Source organism: Octodon degus, unplaced genomic scaffold, assembly GCF_000260255.1.
Source record: "Octodon degus isolate 3935 unplaced genomic scaffold, OctDeg1.0 scaffold00014, whole genome shotgun sequence".
Taxonomy (NCBI): domain Eukaryota; kingdom Metazoa; phylum Chordata; class Mammalia; order Rodentia; family Octodontidae; genus Octodon; species Octodon degus.
Genome location: NW_004524590.1, coordinates 7,754,277 through 7,774,644, shown reverse-complemented (window position 1 = coordinate 7,774,644; position 20,368 = coordinate 7,754,277).

Below are 20,368 nucleotides of genomic sequence, written 5' to 3'. Positions count from 1 at the left end.
TGTTTTTTTTTTTTTTCAGAACCAAGGATTGAACTCAGGCCATTGCACTTGCCAGCCAAGAGCTTATTCTACTGAGCCATCTCCCTGGCCCCAAATTTATATTTTTGAGGTTATCTATATTTACACCTGTTGCATCCAAGTGGTAGAAAGACTGTAATCTTGTGTGACCGTGTGCCTCTTTCCAGTGCTATTTTCAATGACATTATCTTGGCTACTTGAAGAAGTACCAAGACAAGCAACAAGTATTTCATACCGGGATCTTCTCTCCCAAGGAACTCGCTGTTCAGTATTTACCAGTGTACTGCTGATTAAGTAAGGACTTCTATGTGTGAGGAGCTGACACCAGAAAAACGTGCATTCCACTAACAATATGGAATAAGAAAAAATTAGTGCATACTTTGGTGAGGTAAAAATATGCTTTTTTGGAGGTAAATCACAGTTTCTGTTGATCTGTAATCTGGAAAGACACAGCTGGGCAGTTGTGGCTTGAGGGCTGCTCACACGCGATTGGGTGCCAGAGCTGGAGTACTAGGACTGGCTGTGCATTGTCCTCCCTCCCTCCTTCCCTCCCAGCCTCCCTCCCTCCTTATCTCCCTCCTTCCCTCCCTCCCTCCCTCCTTATCTCCCTCCTTCCCTCCCTCCCTCCCTCCTTCCCTCCCCTTTCCTCCCTCACTCTCTGCCTCACTGCTCTCTCTCCATGAGGTCCTCTCCACATGCTCTCTCTCTATGCATTAGCGTCAGCTTCCTTGCAGGAGAACCTCGGAGTGGTTGCACATTTTGCGTAGTGTCTAAGGGCTCACGAGAGTGTCTCAGAGAACAGTGTGGAAGCATCACCCCTTCCTTTGCTTTTCTTGCCTCCAGAGTCACAGAATCATTTCCATCCACCAATATTTTGTTGGATACAGACAAATCAGTCTGTCCAGATTCATAGAGAAGGGAATCAGACTCCATTTCATAAAAAGTGGAGTGCAGACCCTAACAGCACAAGGCGCTGGAGGTATCTGAAGGATCCTCTTCAGAAAATACAATCTGCCACAGAACAGAAATTGCAAAAGACTGAGAAAAACAACTCTGTGTAGCTACCACAAGGCTGGGTCCTGTGGAGGATTCTTGAGAATTGTTGCTGTCATCAATCTGCAAGAAAATGCACAGGCACAAGCTAGAACATTCTTTTCAAATGACTCAGTCTAAGGCAGGAGCAAAAGCAGTTTGATTTGGGAAAAGTTTATGAAGTAGAAAAGCCCAGCCTTGGATGCTGATGAGTAATAAATATTGTGGATAGTTTATGGTTTAGGAAAGTTTCCATGTCTACACCTGGAAATTGAAATCTTTGTATAATTTTTTTCCTAAACATTTCTCTGTGCCTTTCATGAGTCTTTGCCCTCATCTTTGTCATTTATCATCTTTATTGTTTCTCCTGTTTTTATTGCTGCTCTGTATGTATAATCTGTATGTTTATTGGTTTCCTGTTTTCCTAATTACAGCTTTTATTTCTCTGGACAGCATATTTACGTCTTCTAACCATGCTGCCTCTGGTTTTCTGGTGATGGGGTTGAAAATACAATGCTCTTGCTCAAGCTCTGACCCTTCCATTGAAAACAAGAAGTTGAAGAAAAAAAAAATGAAGAAGAAGAAAATTCTCCGCAGCTGAAATGGGCACTGGATCTTGAATAATTAAAAGGAAAATTTAAAAAGAGTTAAAGTTAATGACTATTTGCAACAGGTCCACCTATTAGGACTTTAAGGATATGGTTTAAAAAAAACTTACATTAGTTTGAAGTTTTATACCTGAGGATACAGTAATAGAAAACTTACAGGCAGAAGTAAGAATGTACAAAACCTCTTGAGGTATACTCTGAATCCAGCAAACACTTCTGAGAATCTGCCAGGTGCCAGCTTCCACGCTAGGTTTTTGAAACAGAGCAGAAATGGGACGGAAACAAGCAGCTGGTGGGCACTTAAAATACAGCTTGAACATTAAATGATACTGTAGATCCTCCCAATTATAAACTCACCCTTTAATTTTGGAGATGTGACAACTTGCTGGGGGAATGAAAAGGCTAGAGAAAGCTGAAGGTCACACACAGTCACAATGAAAAGTTAAAATTTCTAGCTTGTTCAACAATATCCAGGTGTCTGCTTCCTCAGTCATTAGATGATTAAATATCTCCTACTTGGTTAAATTTTTTACTATAGTAAAATTATTCTACGCCAGTGGTCTTCAAACCTGGCTTTTTCTTAGCAAAACTGGGCAGCTCTAATAAAAATATTCATATATTGGTACTAAATGAAATCACTTACATTAGAAGAGCTAGGGGCACGGCCATCTGTCAAGTTTTGCCAGGCTTCCTGGGTTATATCTAAAGGGCAACCAGCCCTACAAACTCTTGACCTGGTCAACTTGCTTTCCCACTGCCTTTGATTCCTTTCCCATCTGCTGCTCTGCTGCTCTTGGAGAGGTGCTCCCTGCTTATCTGTGTTTTGGGAGCGAGCTCCCTTCCAGGAGGGAGTTTTCAGGGGCCACGTTTCTCCAGCTTCAGGGCACACTGGAGGTGCATGTAGAAGGCAGAAGCACAGCTATGCTCAGGTGCTGCACTCACTTCTACCAAAGTGTTGACTGAGTTAATAAGGGGAACAGTCTGGGTGGAATAATGTTTACTGTTACAGAGGAGAACCTGGCATGTGGTCGGAGAAGCACCACCTGGGACCATTTCAGGGGTGAAGACCTGACTCGGATCTAAAGTGCAATCTAAATGGCAAGGAACTTTTTATTTTAAACTAAGAACACAAACACACATGATTTCAAGTGGAGACAGTCAAACGAGTATGGGGAGGAGGGCAGGTGGGGATAGAGGAATCCGAGAAAGCATACTCATGCACTCCAGCCGGAGAAGCCATCTGGACTGTACTTAGAGCGACCTCCTTTTCAAAGGATGCAAAAACTAGGTATTGTATTCTTACATGAAGCCTGCCAATTTTTAAATTTTGGCAACTAATTCATTTATGAAAAAAAAAAACCAACTTTGAAGGAGGTAAAGAAAATCTGCCTGTGAGTTGGATTCCACACATGAGACTGACAGTTCATGACTTTAAGAAAAAGAGTCCTTCACGTTGTTGGGAAATATATTCTCTTAGTTTTTGTGGGGTTCTTTCCCCCCAGATGCCTTCATCTTTGCTCACACAGGAATGTGACAGTACTGTTCTCTCAGTGCTTGTCACATGTAAAGGAACTGTCCTTTGTGATTCTAGCTTTCCACCCAGTGCCAACAAAGGGAGGCAGCGATCGATTGGGTTCATCCGCATGTCACCACCTCAAGGAATAGGTGTTAGTTCATTAGTGCCGTAGACAAAACACCCCAACCAAATTTCCTGCTGTTTGTGGATTCATGGTGAGATAATTACCACTTTCCTCTCTTCCCACTGAGCAGGTTGAGTTGAGGATTAGCTTCTCTCAGTAGATTACACATTAGAGAGAAGAATGTCAGGCCTCAAAGTGAAGCAGAATGTTAATCTTCCCACACAAGCATCTCCCCTGCGCTAATGAGCCAGCTTTTCTGTCAACTTCACGACTAGCAGGAGATGCCCGAAGAATAATTCAAAAAAAGATTTCCATTGGAAGAACCTGACTTTGCTTCTAAATATACCATAAAAAGTGGGTCAATTGGTACCAATCGAAGTTGTTTTAGTTCAACTGTATTTTGAAACTAAGCTTTGGAAAGTTACTCTTCCTAGTTTACATGGAGATGAAGAAAACTTATTTATTATTATTATTATTATTAATATCATGATACTGGAATCGCACTCAGGACCCTGTGCTTGCCAGGCAGGCACTACACCTCTCAGTGACACTCGCAGAATAATGCTTACTTTGAACTACTTTCCTTTCCATTAATGAAGTAATTTGTCTCTACTATTCTCACTCTACCCAAGTTCTCCCTGCAAGATCTTGTTCCATGACCTCAACTGCTTCTTCACAGTATCTTTGCTTCTTGCTGCCCTTTTCCCATCTCCTCATCCCTGGGTGAGTTACAGTCCTCTATTCAGAGCCAAGGATCTGCAGGTGCAGTCATGGGAGACACCGGCGAGGGTGGTGGTCAGTCCACTGAGCTTGCTTTATGGTGCACCATGGAAGACCGTGAGTCCTTGCTCAGCAGGTCCCGTTGCTCCGCCAGCTTTCTATGTTGGGAGCAACACTGGAGACATCCAGATTATAAAGGGGAAAGATAGGTACGTGCTTTCAGGGGCTCATTCTGTAGCGTGAGGCCCATTGTTTTGGGCCTGTTGCTGAATAGTTCACAGTGATGCAAGCATGTGCTGCAGTAGAGCTGCCCTGCGTGGTGGCCAGAAAGCAAAGAGAGAGAGGAGGGACTGAGTTCTCAGTGTTTCTCAGCAGCTGCACTGCGTTGCTCCAGGTTTGGAATTCGAACCTTTGCACCACCTCCGTGGGGCACCAAACCTATACCACAAGGATCAAATACTAAACATCGCGGATGGCACTGAGACAAATAAGTGGAAGGGGCTCAGAGACGCCAAGGGTTTTGAAGATATGACCAGTTAGGATGAATATGGACAGGCCAAGCCGTCATTTTAAGAAACAGAAGAAGATGCAATTACAATATACAATAAATATGTAAATAAAAATTATGTGAAAAGACATTTTCATTAAGACCCTCTGAAATAGTCTCCCTTGCTGGAAGCACATTTACCCCATCTTTCTGAATTCTGCAGCAGTTCTGAAAGCTGCTTTCCTAGATTGCCTCTGGATGTGCTCTTATGGCTGTGTACAGATGCTGAACCATTTAAAAATGCTTACCTTTCCTAGGCACTTGGACTGTGGCAAAGAGCCAGACTGTGCTGTGCCAGGTGCGGTGCATGAGGCGGACGAGGACCCACCAGGGCGCGTTGACAGGGCTACCTTTTCACTGCATGCCACTTGGCAGCAGATTCATCATACTTTTTTTTTTAATCATATCTTTTAGTAAAGTCACAAAAGAGTTTTTCTAGAACTTCTTTCAAAAGTGTGAAGAATGAAAAGGATGTTCAAAACGTGTGTGTGTGTGTGTGTGTGTGTGTGTGTGTGTGTGTGTGTGTGTGTGTGTCTGTGGAGTATTTTGAGGAAGATTAATGGCAATGTGTCTTTTTCCATAATAAATTTTTAATATTTGAACATTCACCTTATATTTTTATTATTCCTTGCTTAAACCTGAATTTTGAAAGGAAGGCAATATTTACCACCCAGTGTCAGGCATGAGGACCTAACCGAGAGACTCTAAGATAGCTCTGTGCCAGAGGAGTACAGCACGAGCCCCTTTCTCCACATGCTCCCTAGCGTGGGCATTCTCTTCCCTTCTCCTGCTGGGTCCATCCTAGTGGGTGGGATGTGGGGTCTTCCTGATTTCGACTTGCGTTTCTCTGACGTTCGCCCATGTCAAGTGCTTTTCTGTGTCCACACTGTGTGTCCTTTTTTGAGAAGTGTCTGTTCAAGTCTTGAGCTCAGTTTTAAATCAGGTTCCTCAAGTTCTTTAGATTTATAATTGTTTTGTGTCATACATGTTAATTTCACATGCTTTAGCAGTTTCAGATGGTTTGAATATTGTCTTTATTTGATGTACAGTTAATCAATGTTTTATCCTATTCTGTCAGCCTTTCACTTATTGTTTCCTTTGATGAGCAGAAGATTTAGTGGAGGCAATCCAATTTGTCTGTTTCTGCCTTGATTCCTCCTGCTTCTGGTGTGGGAACCAACAGAATTTGCTGTGACCAATGTTAGGAAACCTTTCTCTATGTTTTCTTTTCATGGTTTTATGACAGTTTTAAAATTTAAATTCAAATCATTAATTAATATTGTGTTTATTTTTGTGCATGCTGTGGGACAAGGCTCCAACTTCAGCTTTTTACAGTGGAAATTCTCTTTTCCTGCTTTGTTGAAGAAACTGCTGCATCTCTGTGGTATGTTGTCAGTTCCCTTGTCAGAAATCAGCTGTCTGCAGATGTGCAGACTTATTTCCAGGCTTTTCATTCTCTTCCATTGGTCTATTGGCTGTTTTTATGCCAGAACCTTAGTTTTTGGGGTAATGTAGCTATGTAATGAAATTTGAAACCAGTATATGTGACTCTTTAATGTTTTTTTGAAATCAAGTTTCTACTGATTGTTTGGGATCTTGGTAATTTTAGATTTTTTTTGTTTCAATACAGAACATAAATAAAACATTGATGAGAAATAACTTAGTCTATCCATCCTTTTTGGTGATATGAACAAATTTTTAAAAATTATTTTATCGATTTCTTAGTTTTCTTGAAACAAACTGTTCACAGGGATGGAAAAACTGGAATGAGGGACAGAAGAAGGGAAATATATGAAGGTAAATATATAAATATGAAAGAAATGGAGAGATATAAATATGTACATCACAGGCTAGCTTGGATAACTGTACTGCTAGCTTCTACTGCTCTACTGAAAGGAATAATTAATCCTTATATTTTGGTTCTTCTTTTTAATTTTTCTGCCCAATTTTGCTTGCTTATGTCTGGTAATTTGGACAACTAATTTGAAGATAACAATATATAATGGAACAATTGTTGAAGCCCTATCATTTTGTTTAGTGAAATTTTGTAATTATTTCCCCATAGTTTAATTATTGAGAAAAAAATAGCAATGAGGCAGTTTCAAATCAAATTGGTAGGACAGCTTCAATAATTAACACATTGCATACATTCTTCCTAGTGGTTAATTGATGTACAAGATGTGGACATGATATCCTATTTACTAACACCATTAGATCAAATCCCTGTCTTCATTAAGAGAATGTAACTATATATGTATCCTAACCATTTTGAATACACTGTACAAAATGGACATTTATCTGTATCCCCTTTTATGTATAGTTCCATCATTTGAATATTATAGGTGTGTTAACTCAGCAAAATATTCTAAAAGAGTCCTGTAGTCCATAATACTATTGGGTCTTCTGCTTGACTGGCTATGTCAGAACTTGTTGACCTGAATCCCCTACAGTTCAACATAACAGCATGGCTTTACTTCTTATACTTTGTTATTATACTTTTCTGCTGCATGGTTAAGACTAAGATAAAAAAGACCTATGCAAGAAGAGGAGTAGTTTTTGGATGTGATAAGGTCAGTCAAATCCCATCAGGATTTATCCTGAGAGCCTGTAACTCAGATTGTAGATCCTTTGTCAGTGTCAGCCATGTAGATGAGTCACGGCCATTGCTTGGCCAATGTGCTCTCTGTGAAAGCCTGAGACAATATTTTCTCTCCATGTGACTCTCCTTAGGCACACTCTACATCATCGATCACTTTCCTCTTTGGCCCCAAAATCTCCTTGATCAGAAATTTGGGACACTACCGAGTTACATGACGTTACATTACAAGTTCTCATATGTCCTGAATCTTAATTGATCTTGGAAGGCTAGGGCCAAAATGTTGGCGTCCCTTGCAGCCCTCCTTTTTCTCCAATTTTGGTTTGCAAATGTGGGTGGTTAACCCTCTGGAAAAGAAGCTTATAGTTATTGCCATACAACCTAGGCTGTTAAGATTAACCTCACTATCTGTTTGAATATCGAACATCTTGGGCATAACATGGAACAGGTATTTTTCATCAAATATTGATATGTTGAACTTTAAGTCCCTACAGAATATGATGAAAAAACATTTAAAAATAAAATATATATTAGAAATAGACATAAAGAATTATATAATTCATATGTTTACACATAAGTCCAGAAATTTAACCATATACAACCTTGTAGCAGGACAGTCCTGCAACATTCCTTTTCCTGTCTCCTACCTTCATTCACCACTTGCTTCTTTTTGAACAATCATCTACCCAAGAGACAGCACAGCAGCAAGTGGCATGTCTTGACAAGCAGCCTGTACTCAGAAGATCAAAATGACCAGCATTCCAAGCATGAACCTACTATTAAAAATTGCCATCTTCAGTGCAGTTGTTTAGTTCACAGTTGTCTGTATATTATAGTTAGTCAGGGTGAGAATCATTCCAATTAACTGCCAGATTCAAAAATCTTCTGAAGACTCCAAGGATCATTCCCTTACTAATTTTCTACATATAACTAACTGTATGGCTTCCCCTGTCATGTTTCCTACCTCTTCTCATTGTTCTCTTTTCAATGCCTGGACCTCAAGTTCTTGCTTTCCTTTTAGATGTATTAAACCTTTCTATTTGTATTTCTTCTTTTTATTTCCTATACTAGGGAAACTGTATGATATTTACACATATGTTTCCAAGTGGCATCCACTTAAATATAAAGGCTTCGAGTTTATCATTCATTATAGCTGTGTAATACTCTACTATATAAAAATGCCACATCTTTTTCCTCCATTCCTTAGGTAAAGGGGATCTTGGTTGTCTCCAAGATTTGACTATAACAAATTGTGCTGCTATAAACATAGGCACACATATATCCCTTTGATATGAAGTTTTCAGATTCTCTGGGAAAATTCCCAGTAGAGGAATAGCTGGTTTAAATGGGATTTCCAGTCCAACTTTTCTAAGGAGTCTCCATACTGATTTCCATAATGCTTGCACCAGTCTACATTCCCACCAGCAGTGGAGAAGGGTTCCTTTTCCCTCACAGCCTCTCCAACATTTGTTGTGTGATTTCTTTATGATAGCCATTCTTTCTGGGGTGAGATGATATCTCAATGTTGTTTTAATTTGCATTTCACAGATGGCTAGTGATGTGGAGCATTTTTTCATATATTTATTCACTTCTTTAGTTTTATCCTCTGAGCAGTGTGTGTTCATCTCCGATGCCCATTTCTGGATTGGGTCTTTAAATTTTGGGGCCCTAGTGTTTTATAGTTCTTTATAAATCCTAGAGAGCAGGCCTTTGTTTGAGTACTTATTTGCCATAATTTTTTATAAATTTGTGGGTTGTCTTTTCACTTTGTTGGTAATATCTTTTGATGTGCACGAAGTTCTCAGTAGGAGCAGGTCCCAGGTGTGAATTCTTTCAAGTGTTTTCTGTGTGATTTGACTTCATATATTTGTATATGAACTCTTTGCTTAACCCTATGTCTTCAAGAGTTCCTCCTACTTTCTCTTCCAGGAGATTTAGTGTCTCTGTTTTAATGTTTATATCTTTAATCAATTTAGACTTTAGCTTAGTGCATGGTTATAGACCTGGGTCAAGTTTTAGTTTTATGCATGTAGACAGCCAATTTTTCCAGCACCATTTATTAAAGAGGCTATCTGTCTTCCAGTGTGTATGTTTCAGAACTTTGTGAAAGATAAAGTGGCTGAGTGTGTTTGTAGGGGCTTCAGCATCTCGTAATCTATTCCATTGATCCTCAGGTCTATTTTGTTGCCACTACCATGCTAATTTTATCACAGTAGGCTTGTTGTATAATTTCAAGTCAGGAGTTGTAATGTCTCCTGTCTTGCTTTTATTGCCCAGGATAGCCTTTACTATTGTAGATCTTTTCTGGTTCCAAATAATTTTAGGAAGGATTTCTCTAGCTCTGTGAGGTATGTTGTTGGTAGTTTGATAGGGATTACATTAAATCTGTACAACAATTTTGGGAGTATGGCCATCTTCACAATGTTGGTTCTTCCTATCCAGGAGCATGGAATATCTTTCCAATTTCTGAAATCCTCTACATTCTCTTTTTTTCAGAATACTGTAATTTTCCTTGAAAAGAACTTTGACTTCTTTACTTAGATGAATTCCATTGTATTTCATTTTGCTCAGTGCTATTGTAAAAGGTATTGTTTCTATAATTTCCCTCCTAGTATGTTTGTTATCTGTGTAAAGGAAATCTATTGACTTTTGGGTATTGTATATGTATCCTGCTATGCTACTGAATTTCAGTATTAATCCTAGTAGCTTCTTAGTGGAGTTTTTTGGGGTCTTCCATGTAAAGTATCATGTCATCTGCAGATAATGACAGTTTAACTTCTTGTTTACCTATTCTTATTCCTTTTATTTCTTTTTCTTGTATAACAGCTGTAGCTAATGATTCCAGAACTGTATTGAATAGGAGTAGTGATAGAGGGCATCCTTTTCTTGTACCAGATCTAAGAGTAAAAGATTTCAGTTTTTCCCCAGTTAGAATTATATTAGCCATTGGGTTTTCAAAAATGGCTTTTACTAGATTGAAGTAGAGGCCATCTATTCTAATTTTCTGTAGGACTTTGAACATAAATGTTTGTTGGACTTTGTCAAAAGCCTTTTCTGCATCAATGGAGATGATCATTTGGTTTTTAGTTTTGGCTCTATTGATATAGTGTACTATATTTATAAATTTTTGAATATTGAATCATCTTTGCATCCCTGGGATGAATCCTACCTGGTCATGGTATATGACCTTCTTGATGATTTGCTGTATTCTATTTGTTAGGATTTTTTTGAGGATTTTGTAATCTATGTTCATGAGCGAGATTGGCCTGTATTTCTCTTTCTTAGTTGTGTCTTTCCCTGGTTTTGGTATCAGTATAATACTTGCGTCCAGGAATGATTTTGTGAGGATTGCTTCCTTTTCAATCTCATTGAAGAGTTTGAGGAGTTTAGGGACTACATCTTCTTTAAATTTCTTGTATAATTCAATCGTGAATCCATCTGGACCTAGACTTTTCTTTGTTGGTAGGTTTTTTATTACATCTTGTATATCATTGGCTGATATTTGGCTATTGATACTGGTTATATCTTGTTGATTCATCTTTGGATTTCAGAAATTGCAAAGATATCCCATGCTCCTGAATAGGAAGAACCAACATTGTGAAGATGGCCATACTCCCAAAATTGCTGTACAGATTTAATGTAATGCCTAAGAAACTACCACCAACATACCTCACAGAGCTAGAGAAAACATTCCTAAAATGTATTTGGAACCAGAAATTGTACCTTTCCAGGAATCTGTCCATTTCTTCAATGTCTTCTATTCTGTGAGAGTAAAGATTCTCAAAGTAGCTAATGATAATCTTCTGAATTTCCACTGGGTCTGTGGTAATTACACCCTTTTTATTCCTTATTCTTGTATTTGAATTTTTTCTTTCCTCTTTTTGATGAGGTTAGCTAGGGGCTTATCAATTTTATTTAATCTTTCAAAGAACCAGCTTTTTGTTTCGTTAATTCTTTGAACTGTTTTCTTCGTCTCAATTGCTTTAATTTCTACTCTAACCTTTATGCTTTCTTCCAGTCTTTGGGCTCTGGGTTTGGTTTGCTCTTCCTTTTCTAGTTCTTGAAGGTGCAGCATTAGGGTATTTATTTGTTCCCGTTCTGTTTTCCTAATGTGTGAATTCAGAGCTATAAATTTCCCTCTGAGAACGGCTCTCTTCGTTATCTCATGAATTCCGTTAAGTTTTGTTTGAATTTTCATTGAATTGTAGATATTGTTGAATTTCTTGGTTAATTTCATCTGTGACCCATTGGTTGCTGAGTAGGGTGTCATTTAATTTCCATGTATTTAGGTTATTTTGTTCTGGTTTCTTTTGTCATTTATTTCCTGTTTCATTGCACTGTGGTCAGATAATGTGCATGGGATAATTTCTGTTTTCTTGCATATACTTAAGCATGACCTATGGACAAGTATGTTGTCTATTTTAGAAAATGATCCATGTGCAGCTGAGAAAAATGTGTATTCAGCTGTGTTTGGGTGGAACACTCTGTATATATACACCAAGTCCATTTGTTTCAAGCTCCACTTCAATTCTGTTTTTTCTTTGCTAAGTTTTTGTCTGGTTGATCTATCTTTTGGGGATAGGAGGGTGTTAATATTTCCTGTTAAGATTGTGGTATTGGATAATAGATTTTTCCTGTCCATTAAGATTTGCTTTATATAATTGGGTGCTCCCTTGTTCAGTGCCTACATATTTATAAGTGTTACCTCTTCCTATTGAATTTTTCCCCTAACCTGTATATCATGGCCTTCTTTATTTCTCTTGATCATTCTTGGTTTGAAGTTGAGATTGTCTGAGAATAGGATTGGTATCCCTGCTGTTTTCTGAGGTGCTGGAGCATGTCATATTATTTTCCATCCTTTGACTTTCAGCCTGTGAATGTCTTTATGAGTTAAATGTGTTTGTTGTATACAGCATATTGTTGGATTTAGTTTCCTAATCCACCGTGCTAGTTTATTTCTCTTAATTGGTGAATTGAATCCATTTACATTGATCGTTATAATTGAGATGTATTGATTTATGATTGACATGTTATTTACCTGTTTTAGTTTACTCCCTTTTCTACTGTTTGCCCTATTTATTTCGTTTCTTCTGATCTCATATGTGGAGTTCTGATCATTTTAGTCCATCTCTAGAGCATCTTTCAGGAGCCTGTGTAGGGTTGGCTTTGTCATCACGAAATTCTTTAGTTGTTCTTTATCATGGAAATATTTTACTTCTTCTTTGAACTTGAAAGAGAGTTCTGCAGGGTATAGTTAGTCTGGGCTGAAATTTGTTTTCATAGAGGACTTGAAGTACTCTGCTCCATGCTCTTCTTGACTTCATGGTTTGTGAAGAGAAGGCAGCTGTAATTCTGATGGGTTTTCCTTTGAACATGGTCTGGTTCTTTTCTCTAGCAGCTTTCAGTATATTATTCTTGAGCTGAATTTCTGGGATCTTGACTATTATATGTCTCCGTGTGTTTTTAATTGGGTTGAGGTTACTTAGCTTTCTGTATGCTTCAGTTACCTGAACGTCAGATTGTTTCCTCATATTTGGGAATCTTTCTGCTATTACTTCTGCCCATATTTTTTAATGTCATTTGTTTTGACTCCTTCTTTCTCATTGATGTCTATTTTTCTCACATTGTTCATCTTTGCATCATCTTTCATGTGATGAATTATTTTTTCCTGCATCCTATTTGTTTTTCAGAGATCCTTTCTTACCTTTTCACTAGCTCCAACAGCATCTTCAAGATCTGAAATTCTATCTTCACTTCCACTCAAAAGTTTAGCAAGATTGTGATTGAGATTTTAAGTTCCTCTATATCTCTTTGACTTTGCTTCATGCGATCTATTTCTTTCTTGTATTGCTCAATTAAGGAATCAGTCATTTTTCCAATCTCCTCTTTTTTATCAATATCTATTTTAGAAGCATTTATTTATTGTTTTATTGCAGTGTTTTCTTCAGATTGATTTTCCTCTCTATGTTTCTGTAGTTGATTCTTTACTTCGAATGCTATAAGTTCAGAGAATTCTTTTTTTTTCAGTAAAGAATTCCTCTCTGAGTTCCTCTATAACTTTCTGCTGTTGCTTGTTTACTACTGATACTATTAATTCAGATGTTTGAGCTGAGCTTGTAGAAAAGTATTCCACTCTGAGTTCCTCTATAACTTTCTGCTGTTGCTTATTTACTATCGACTCTCTTAATTCATACATTTGCGCTCAGCTAGTGTCCTCTGCACTTGTTCTGGGTAGGCATTGGGTTTCCTCCATATATTTCTGCATTTGATTCTTTACTGCAGATGATATTAATTCAGGAATTTCTTTTTTCATTTCCAATCTGAGTTCCTCTATACCTTTCTGCAGTTGTTTCTTTATCTTAGAAGTTGTTGATTCATTGATTTCAGCTGTATGGTTCCCAATTTGTTCTGTGTTAGTGTCCTCTGCACTTGTTGTGGGTTGGCTTCGGGTCTGAGATTGTATTTTGCTCCTTCTTGTTGTCATTTTGTGTATCATTGTCTTCTGAGCTTTGTTATAGAGCTTTGGTGCACTTATAACCTGAGCACCTACTGAAATTCTGGTGTAGTCTACAACGTTTGGATTTATCCAGCTGTGCCTGGCTTGGGTTTTGGCTGCTGTGCACAGCTCCTTCCTGTTGCTGCCCTTGGGAGTAGATCCTGTTGTGCTCCTCTGGCAGGATGTTCTATTCCTGGACTAGCTGGGTAGCTTGGTCCCCTCTTCTTTCTGCAGGGTTTGTAGCTCTAGGCTTTCACCCCAGCCTCTATGCCAGGCCTCAGCTGAGCCTGGAAGGGACAAGTTTGAGCAGGGGGTAGAGGAAGCTCTCCCACACACTCACTGGGCCTGGGCTAGGGCTGGATCTGGGGGTCTCCAGAAGGAGGCAGAAATTTTCCCTGGGTGGGCGGGGTGGAGGCGGTGCTGCAGAGTTATGTGTGTGGGGTCCCAATTGGGTGGAAGAGGTTCTCACCCACACTGTGCCTGGGCTGGGACCAGCATGTTCAGTCGGCTTAGGGTAGCGGGAAGCTCTTCCACACACTCACGGAGCCTGGGCTAGGACTTTGTAATGTTTTAATGTTTCTTTTCTATTTTCCTTAAAAACAAAAAATATAAATATTTTAACAATATTTATTATTTCACTCCATGAATATGAACACAAATATCTTTCCCTCTGTGTTTCATAGAATACAACATAGAGGAACATACAAATATTAAAAATAAACTATCCCTGGAGGACCACCTGGCTGGGGACCCCAATTGTGTCCTTCTGTCTGACAGTTTTCTTTCCCACAATAAATATATTCTGCTCAAAAAAACAAAAAAACTATCCCATAATCCAGCAATTGCATTTCTAAGTATATATTTAAAGGAACTAAAGCCTGGATTTTGTAGGAGAGAAACATGCAATCCACATTTATTGCAGTGTTATTTACCATGGCCAAGACAGAGACAACTGGAGTATTTGTTAATAGTTAAAGGATAAAGTTTTTGCCTTAAAAGAAGATGAAAGCTGACCATTTGCGCAACTTGAATGAATCTGGAGGACATTTTGTAAATGAAATCAATGAACTATTGAAAAACAAACATTGTATGTTCTCATTTATATGAAAAATAGTATGGAATCTAAAGCAGAAGGAGGCTGAGGAGGTAGCTCAACAGTCTACGTGCCTGCTTGGCAAGCCCACGGACCTGGATTTGATCCCTGGTACCACATGTTGTGCTGGCCCCATAACCCCAGGCCCAGTGACCTGTCCACTGATAACCGGACATGATGTTGTTCACCTGTAATCCCAGCTCTGGGGAACATGAGATAAGAGGATCACTAGGAGTCTGAGCTGTGTGGTGAGACCCTGTGCCAAATACATAAATAAATGAATGAATAAATAAATAAATAAATAAGATTTTAAAATATTTAATAAAAGCAAAAAGAAGAGTGTAATGTTGGTTACTACAGCTAGATAAGAGTGGAAAAACTAGTATGGTGTTGGTTAAAAAGTATAAATATCATTTATGTGGAATGCAAAAGTTCTTAACTTTTTATTTTAGTACAACATGTACAGGGTCTACAGGGTCTCACTACATAGATCACACTCAGAGGGATCCACTTGTGTTCAGCCTCTCAAGAACTGGGATTACATGTGTATGTGCCACAGGTCTCAGTGCACCCCAGGGGTGAGGCCTGCATAGCATGCTGCAGGAGATCAAATATTGGCTGCTGTGTCTGTGTAAGCAGGCACTTTAACCTACTGAGCAATTTGGCTAGCCCTAGTTCTTAAAATCTTAAATGCTACATGGTTACTACAGTTAACAATACTGTATTGTGTACTTGGAATTTGAGAAAAACCTATATAATAGATATTGTCACTAAAAATATGAAAATGATAATAAATAAAATGATAATTTGTTTTTTAAAATAATTTTATTGAGAATCAAATAGCAATGAGACAGTTTCAAAAATGATTGCTAGCACAATTTCAATAATTAATACATTGCATATTGTTGTCTTAGTGGTTAGTCAGTACAAGATGCAGACATGATATCCTGTCCACAAACACTATTCGAACAAATCTCTCTATTCACTGAATTAAGAGGATGCAGCTGTATATCTATCATAACTATACTGAATATACAGATACAAGATGGTTGTTCATTTGTATCCTCCTTTTTTGTTTAGTTTTGTCAGATATTGGTATTCTATTGTCATTTAAATATTGTAGGTGCCAGAATTCAGCAAAATATTCCAATATAGTCCAGTAGTCCATAATAGTAGTGGGTTTTCCATAAGGCTAGTAATGTCAGAAGTTGTTGACTTGAGTTTTTACAGCTCAGCATATTAATATGGCTTTACTCTTTATACTTCATTTTTATACATTTTTGCTGGATGGTTAAAACCAAGATAAAGCAAGATCGACATAACAAGAAATGTAACTTTTTTATCTGACAAGGTCAGTCAAATCCCTTCAGGATTTATTGGGTTCAGTTCATAGATCCTTTGTCAATGTGGATGAGTCACTGCCATTGCTTCACCAATTTGCTTTTTATGAAAGACTGAGAGAATGTTTTCTTTCCATGTGACTCTCCTTAGGCACATTCTACATTATCAGTCACTTTCCTCTGTGGCCCCATAATCTCCTTGATCAGAAATTTTGGGACACAATTGAGTTACATGATGTTACAATGCAGGTTCTCCTATGTCCTGAGTCTTAATTGACCTTGGAAGGCTAGGGCCAAAATATTGGCTGTACTTTCAGCCCCTCTTTGTCTCTAATTTTTGATCTGAAAACTTAGGTTGTTAACCCTCCAGAAGAGAAGCTTATTATTATTACCCTACAACATAGGCAGTTGAGCTCAACCTCACTATCTGTCTGAATATCATACATTTTAGGTTTAACATGGAACAGGTATTTTCTATCAAGTATTGATATGTTAAACTTCAAGTCCCTATAGAATATGAAGAAAAAGATTTAAAAATATTTTATTTATTTATTTATTTATTTATTTATTTATTTTAATTTTTATTTGTGTGTGTGTGTGTGTGTGTGTGTGTGTGGCCAGCTCAGCCCACCAGGGGGCAGGGCTGGCCGGCATGTGGTGCTGGGGGATTGAACCGTAGTCCCCGTGTTTTGCTAAACTTGTTCTAAGTAGGTGCTTTAGGCCACTGAGCCATCTCACCAGCCCCTTAAAAAATATTAAAAAAAACTAAGAGTAAGCAGTTACATATTTTCACACAGAAAGTTAGAAATTTAGCCATATACAGCCTTTTAGCAGGACAGTCCTGTGACATTTTTTTTCTTGTCTCTTGCTTTCATAAAATGATAATTTGGTGAGATGATGGGTATGTTACACCATTTGAATATAGTGATCATATAGAATTTTATATGCATGCCTAAACACACCCTAAATACATGCAAATGTTGTTCCAGTTATACATCAATAAAGCAGAGAAATATTTTTAAAAATTTAATTCCTGAAAAGGAAAAGAAAAAAATTAATCGATTAGGAAAACTACCCATGCTGTTTTAAATTATCCAGTAGCTATGTTAAGAAAAATTTAAAAAAATGAAATTAATTTTAATAGTATTCATTTCAACTATAAAATGCAACCATTTTAATATGTAACACATATGAAATGTCATTGACCTAATGTATATTTTTTATAAGGTGTCTGAAATTTGCCTTTTTTTTTTTTTTTTTTTGCTCTTCTGCATACCTCAGGGTGGACAGCCCCCTACTCACCAACCTCCTGACTACCTTGTATGGCAGTGTCATCCTAGACAATGGGAGTGACAAACTGAGCACCAATCCCAGGGAAAAAACCTGGCTGAGAATGATTTGTTTGTAACTTGATTTTGTGTGCTTCAAAATCATCTGTAGAGCTTATTCAAACATAAATCACTGCGCACAACACCCAGAGGTTCTGCTTCAGTAGGTCTACATTGGGATTCCAAAATTCCTGTTTCTACCAAGTTCCCAGGTGATAGTGAAGCTGCCGCATTAACAGTCAGTCTTCAAAAGCTATTGTTGAAGAGGAGATGTTTGCAGATTAGCATCATAATTAGCATTTAATTTAAAGGGCCACACAGTTCCTAAGTATTGCATAAATATATCTCTTCGGATGTGCTAGCAATCAGTGCTACAGCAGGAAAGACAGGTGGCCAAATTGTGCTCAAGATTGCAATTCTTTCCCCATGCAGAATGACACCATCTTTTTTTCAAATCTGTGTATAATTTTCCAGAATATTAACATATTGGTCCATGTGTGGAGCATACCCTGATCACTTTCACCCTGTTGCCCTCCTCTCCACTCCCTTCTTCCGCTCCTGATTTGCTTCTTCATCTCTAATATCCTTCCTTATATTTTTCTGGGACATGGCAATCTTTCTGAATCTTCTTATTACAAATGAACATGGTGGAATACGAATCTTACAATAAAAATATGATGTATTAAATTTAGTACAACTTGTTCATCACAGTAATAGTCAAATCTTATTTAAACTTTCATTCACTACAGGAAACATTTAGTCATACTTGGAGTAAACAGTGACATTGGGGACTAGGAAATTACAACATGAGCACAATTCAAATTCTCTTAAACTAACAATAAGCTCCCAATAGCCTATAAGCACCTTGTCAGATAAACTATAAACTTCCTGTTGGAGTCTCATTTTTCAGTAGGCTTACATATTTGTGTATAGTATTTATCTAATCAATAGATTAATGAATGGGTACATTTTATTAAGTTTGAATATTGTAATAAATTGCTGAAGTGACACGACAAAGGGCAAGCACATACATGTGCAAAGATGACACCTTTTTAATGCTGTGTTTATTTTTTGTAAGTATTAGAAGTACATTGTAACTTAACTAAAGTCCCAAACTCGAGCAAGCTACTTTTACCTGTGCTTCTGGATGCCTTGATTATAGAGTTCATTTCTGAGATTTCTTTCACTCTATAGCACCCTGGACCTAAACCACAAATTATCTGATGATTTGATTCACAGTTCACAGTATATTTTCATATATTATAAGAAGAGATGTTACACATAGATTTTTATTTTTAATTTTTTTAATGTATCAAAGAGCTGTTTTTAAAATAATTTTATTGAGAAACAATAGCAATGAGACAATTTCAAAACCAATTAGTAGGACAGTTTCAATAATTAATACCTTGCATATTGTTGTCTTCTTAGTGGTTATTCATAGTACAAGATGCAGACATGATATCCTGTCCACAAACACTATTAGAATAAATCTTTCTATTCATAGAATTAAGAGAAAGTAACTATATATCTATGCTATTTTGAGTACACAGATGCAAATTGGTCCTTCATTTATATCTCCCCTTTTTGTTTGGTTTTGTCAGAAATGGGTATTCCATTGCCATTTAAATATTGTAGGTGAAAAAAAAATATTGTAGGTGAGTGAATTCAACAAAATAATACAATATAGCATAGTCCAGTAGTCCATAATAATAGTGGGTTATCCACAGGACTGGCAATGTCAGAAGTTGTTGACTTGAGCCTTTTACAGCTCAGCATATTAATATGGCTTTATTTTTTATACTTCATTTTTATACTTTTCTGCTGGATGGTTAAGACTAGGATAAAGCAAGCCTGACATAATAAGAAATGTAACTTTTACAGCAATAAATGAATCAATTTGAAATCAGCACCATTAGAAAACATAAATATATCAAAAATATTTTTGGCTAATTATTTAATCTTCCCACTCAGTCAAATCCATAATATGACAGTATCTTTCCAATCTATGTAGTAAAAATAAGCACTGCTTGGAATGAGATTAAAAACAAAAGAATTCTTGATTGCAGATTGAGAAAAGTGTCAACTTTTTTGAGATTTCTTTCACTCTATAGCACCCTGGGACCTTTGTGCTAAGGTGGAACTGAGAGTAGCAGGAAAGATTCCTGCTCATTCATCAGTCTATTTTGATCTGCATTCTCGTGACAGGAATTTCATTGAAATAGTTCTTGCTAAGGCTTCTGATAACTTTAATTTTCTTCCCATTGCTTTTCTTCAAGTGCTGTTTCCTTTTGCCTTCCATGGCCATACATTGTCCATGTTGTTTTCTCCTTTTGCCTAGGCCCAACTTTAGTCATGAAAGAGACTTCACAGGAGATGACGTGTAAGTCTGGGTCCCCACACCTGGGCACCTTCCTAAGCAGCCTTTTCATGCTCCTCTACCATGCCCCATCCTTGCTTGGGTGTGTCTAGCAGGCCTTCAGCTTGTTATCTCCTAAGGAGACCTCAGAAAATTCCCTTCACCCAGGCTCCTTCCTCAGTGTCCTCAGGCTTAGATGGTGGCAGAGCTAAAAACAGTCTAGACAACAATCAAAAAATATTCAGGGAGTTCAGTGGAAGGTTCATAAGGGTTTCTATTTTTGTTTTTTCTTCTTAATTTTTATTTGTATATGTTCTCTGTACACAACAATTACATTCATTGTAGGGAATTGGTACATGTACATAACAGCACATCTTAATTCTTTTCTCCCCTTTATTTTGCCACCATCAGATTAATTTATTTTATAACTCATTTTAAAGTTAATTATCACATATACAGATTAACAACAACACTAATGGGCCAGTAAACAGAAAAGGTATAAGACACACTAAATCAATGAATAATTTTAGATGAATTGTCTATGTCTGATCTCTCTCTCTCTCTCTCTCTCTCTCTCTCTCTCTCTCTCTCTCT